The sequence below is a fragment of the Oryctolagus cuniculus genome, chromosome 7 (genome assembly GCF_964237555.1).
Source record: "Oryctolagus cuniculus chromosome 7, mOryCun1.1, whole genome shotgun sequence".
Lineage (NCBI taxonomy): Eukaryota > Metazoa > Chordata > Mammalia > Lagomorpha > Leporidae > Oryctolagus > Oryctolagus cuniculus.
In genome coordinates, this window is record NC_091438.1 from 84431461 (window position 1) to 84436748 (window position 5288).

Here is a 5288-nt window from a genome sequence, read left to right on the forward strand (position 1 = left end):
TCTTAGTAGAGTTCTTTGGATCCTCTAAGTACAGAATCATATCGTCTGCAAAGAGGGATAGTTTGACTTCTTCCTTCTTGATTTGTATTCCTTTGATTTCTTTTTCTTGTCTGATGGCTCTGGCTAAAACTTCCAGAACTATGTTAAATAGCAGTGGTGAGAGTGGGCATCCCTGCCTGGTGCCAGATTTCAGTGGAAATGCTTCCAACTTTTCCCCATTCAATAGGATGCTGGCTGTGGGTTTTTTATAAATTGCTTTGATTATATTGAGGAATGTTCCTTCTATACCCAATTTGCTTAGAGTTTTCATCATGAAAGGGTGTTGTGTTTTATCAAATGCTTTCTCTGCATCAATTGAGATAACCATATGGTTTTTCTTCTGCAGTCTGTTAATGTGGTGAATCACATTGATTGATTTGCGAATGTTGAACCATCCCTGCATACCAGGGATGAATCCCACTTGGTCTGGGTGGATGATTTTCCTGATGTGTTGTTGTATTCTATTGGCGAGAATTTTATTGAGGATTTTTGCATCTATGTTCATCAGGGATATTGGTCTGTAATTTTCTTTCAGTGCTGCATCTTTCTCTGGCTTAGGGATTAAGGTGATGCTGGCTTCATAGAAAGAATTTGGGAGGATTCCCTCTTTTTCGATTGTTCTGAATAGTTTGAGAAGAAATGGGATTAGTTCTTCTTTAAATGTCTGGTAGAATTCAGCAGTGAATCCATCTGGTCCTGGGCTTTTCTTTGTTGGGAGGGCCTTTATTACTGTTTCAATTTCTGTTTCAGTTATGGGTCTATTTAGGTTTTCGATGTCTTCATGGTTCAATTTTGGTAGATTGCATGTGTCCAGGAATCTATCCATTTCTGATAGGTTTTCCTGTTTGCTGGCATACAGGTCCTTGTAGTAATTTCTGATGATTCTTTTTATTTCTGTGGTGTCTGTTGTTACGTTTCCTTTTTCATCTCTGATTTTATTGATTTGGGTCTTTTCTCTTCTTTTTTTAGTTAGTTGGGCCAATGGGGTGTCAATTTTGTTTATTTTTTCAAAAAACCAGCTTCTCGCTTGGCTGATTTTTTGTAATGTTTTTTTGGATTCAATCCTGTTAATTTCTTCTCTGGTTTTAATTATTTCTCTTCTCCTACTAGATTTGGGTTTGGTTTGCTGCAGTTTTTCTAGGTCCTTGAGGTGCGCTGAAAGCTCATTTATTTGGTACCTTTCCAATTTCTTGATATAGGCACCTATTGCTATAAATTTGCCTCTCAATACTGCTTTTGCTGTATCCCATTAGTTTTGATATGTTGTGTTGTTGTCTTCATTTACTTCCAGAAAGTTTTTGATTTCTCTTTTGATTTCTTGAATGACCCAGTGTTCATTCAGGAGCATGTTGTTCAGTCTCCATGTGTTTGCATACTTTCTGGGGTTTCCTGAGTTGCTAATTTCCAGCTTCATCCCGCTGTGGTCTGAGAAGCTGCATGGTATGATTCTAATTCTTTTAAATTTGCTGAGACTTGCTTTATGGCCTAGTATGTGATCAATCCTAGAGAAGGTTCCATGCGCTGCTGAGAAGAATGTGAAGTCTGTAGATGTAGGGTTGAAAGTTCTGTAGATATCTGTTAGATCCATTTGGGCAATAGTGTCAATTAAATCTGCTGTTTCCTTGTTGATCTTCTGTCCGAACGATCTGTCTATTTCTGAGAGTGGAGTATTGAAGTCCCCCAGTACTATTGTATTGGAATCTAAATCTCCCTTTAAGTCCCTTAACATATCTTTTAAATAGACCGGTGCCCTGTAATTAGGTGCATATCCATTTATAATAGTTACATCTTCCTGTTGAATTGAACCCTTAATCATTATATAGTGTCCCTCTTTGTCTCTCTTAACAGTTTTTGTATTAAAGTTTATTTGTCTGATATTAATATGGCTACACCTGCTTTTTTTTGGTTTCTGTTGGCATGGAATATCTTTTTCCAACCTTTCACTTTCAGTCTGCATGCCTCTTTGTTAGAGAGATTTGTTTCTTGTAGGCAACAAATAGTTGGGTTGTGTTCTGTGAGCCAGTCAGCCAAACGGTGTCTTTTAACTGAAGAATTCAGACCATTAATGTTCAATGTGACTATTGATACGTAGTGACTTTGCCCTGCCATTTTCCCGGAGATATTTTCTAGTATATGCTTTGAGCTTCCCATGCTCTTTTACTGGTAGGTGTTCTTCCTTTCCCTTCTTTCATATTGATGGCCGTGTTTCTGTGTTTCTGAGTGTAGCACATCTTTAAGTATCTTTTGCAGGGCCAGACGAGTGGCCACAAAGTCTTTCAATTTCTGTTTGCTATGAAAGGTCTTTATTTCACCTTCATTCACAAATGAGAGCTTGGCAGGATATAATATTCTGGGTTGGCAATTTTTCTCTCTTAGCACCTGTGCATGTCTCGCCACTCCCTCCTAGCTTGTAGGGTTTCTGATGAGAAGTCAGCTGTGAGTCTGATTGGAGATCCTCTGAGAGTAATCTGACGTTTCTCTCTTGCACATTTTAGGATCTTTTCTTTATGTTTCACTGTGGTAAGTTTAATTACCACGTGTCGTGGTGAGGATCTCTTTTGGTCATGTTTATTGGGGGTTCTATGAGCTTCCTGTACTAGGATATCTCTGTCCTTCTCCAAACCTGGAAAGTTCTCTGCTAGTATCTCACTAAAAAGGCCTTCCAATCCTTTCTCTCTCTCCATGCCTTCAGGAACTCCTAGAACTCGAATGTTGGTTTTTTTTAATAGTATCCTGTAGATTCCCAACAATATTTTTTAGGTTTCTAATTTCCTCTTCTTTTCTTTGGTTTGACTGTATGTTTTCCTGTGCTCTATCTTCTAAGTCCGATATTCTCTCTTCTGCTTCACCCATTCTGTTTTTAAGGCTTTCTAATGTGTTTGTCATTTGATCTATTGAGCTCTTCATTTCATTTTGATTTCTCTTCACTATAACACTTTCCTGTTCTACTAGTTTCTGAGTTTCATTTTGACTCTTCCTTAAAATTTCATTTTCACGAGAGAGATTTTCAATCTTGTCCATTAAGGATTTCTGTAGTTCAAGGATTTGCTTTTGAAAACTTCTAAATGTTCTTATCATAAATTTTTTGAAATCCGTTATCTTGCATTTCTTCTATCTCATCATCTTCATACTCTTGCCTTGGGGTGTTTTGCTTATTTGGAGGCATCATAGTGTCATCGTTGATCTTGCTCCCTCTATTTCTGTGTTTGTTACTCGGCATAGTTAATTCTTCTTGCGTCACTGTGCGTTTTTTTTTTCTTTTTTTTTTTTTTATACTGTGTCCGTGTTAAGTGGACTGCCTGCTGTTGGAGGAGCCTTGGAGGCTTGAGATGGGTGCGGCCTGAGAGCTCTGCCTGGTTCTTCCTGGTTAAGGGTGTGCAAAGGTGACACCCTCAGATTATGCGTGGTAAATCTCTCTCTTTTTATTTATTTATTTATTTTATTTATTCAGGGGGTAAGTAACACCGCAGGGCATGGCTGTGCAGAATTGATGGTATTTAGCTTCCAGTCTTTGGCTCCTCTGGACTCCCACTGGGTTGCCTAGGCTACTGAATTGTAGTGACTCACTTCCTTAACTCTCCCCCATTGATATGTAAATCCAGAGAGGAGGCCTGCTCTTTGTCTCTTGGGAATTCTTCAAGCCTTGCAGCCTTGTAACCTTTGCAAGGTTAGGGGGAAGAGAAACCCCGAAGCTTTTTTTTTTCCTTCTTTCCGGTAGTGAGTTTGCTGCACTTTCCGGACCCCCTCTAGATTCTGACCCCCGTTTCCCCACCAATGTCTCGGGTTATTGAGCTCACCTCCCCTTCCAGCGCCGATGTGTGGACTCGGAGCCCTGAGCATCCCAAGTCTCCCTGCTGTTGTCTGTGTGGCATGCACTCCCCTTGGAGCACTGGCGCGCTGACCCTGGGGCTTCTGCGGCTCGGTCCCGCGACTTGGCTTCCGCGCGGTGGGTGACCTTGTTCTCCCAGTAGGTCCTCCGATTCATGGCTGCTGCATCCAGAAGGGTTTCCCCTGCAATTTTTTTTTTTTGGTTCTATTTTCTGCGGCTACCGTAACTCCCCTTTTATTAAACTAAATTTTCCCGGACTATCGGTGCGCGCCCTCACTATTCCGCCATCTTGGCTCCGCCCATGATACTTAGTATCTTTAAAGTAAATTTGGTACTAGGATTTGATAGTAAAAGAGGTAGAGAGGTCAATGAGATTCACTGTCTTCTTTCCATACCTATTACTACTTATCATTTATCAATATTAATTCATTACCTCTGGGGTAGATTCCTTTAATAGCCTCCAAAATTATATCTCCATTTCAGTCTCCATTTTACACTTTTACAAGATAAATACTCCTAATAGTACAGCTTAAATTATAAGTTGCTCAAGCATTTGCAGGTTCCATTGCAGACAAAGGTAAGTATACATTCATTTTGGTTAGACTCATGTCATAGACTATTTCCCCCACTTTTGCTATATAGTAGGCTTCTTTATGTGTGCAAGCTAAATAAAGGGATATGTATGTGTCGCTCCCCGTCTTCATGGGGGAACAACACAAGACCCTGCACTGTTCTTTTGTCTGCTCGGCCCTCCCCGGGTTTGCTGCTGGTTCTTCCCGGGTTGGCTACCAACCCTTCCACCTCCGTGGAAGGGCGGTTCCCCCTGCCACATTCCCCACTTCCGCGGGGGAGCGGCACACCGCCGGCCGGCTCTCTCGGGGGCTGCACGGGGGCTGCACAGGTGTTCCCTTAGATGTTCCTCTTAGATGTTCCTGGTACATGCTGTCTCTCTCCTCCTTTATAGTCCTCCTCCGCCAATCCTAACTCAGCTGCCCACACGCCGAGTACGCTGCTCTCCTCCAATCAGGAGCAGAATCAGCTCCTGGAGGTCATCACTCAAGTTGGCAAGAGGCAGCTGCGTAGAAGCTGTTTTCTCCTCTCCCAGCGCCATATTGTGGGAGAGCAGATGCATAGAATAAGTCTTAATTCTAGTAACTCAGTCTAGTCCGAGTTGCTCCCCACAGTATGCAACATGTAATTTCCCTAAATCAAGTTTATGGTTTGAGAATATTTGTAAATTTATTTGATGGAGCTAGATTGAAGTAAGTTGTTTCTTTTATACTTTTAGAATTTTTTTAACTTTTATTTAGTAAATATAAATGTCCAAAGTACAGCTTATGGATTACAATGACTTCCCCCCCAATAACTTCCCTCCCACCCGCAGCCCTCCCAACTCGTGCTCCCTCTCCCATTCCATTCA

General features: G+C 41.3%; 1 long non-coding RNA gene across 1 annotated transcript in view; it reads left to right on the forward strand.

Annotated features, from left to right (window-relative positions):
* The window catches only part of LOC138850620 (uncharacterized), a 94733-nt gene that overhangs the window by 10592 nt on the left and 78853 nt on the right, over nt 1-5288 (forward strand). The window lies entirely within an intron of this gene.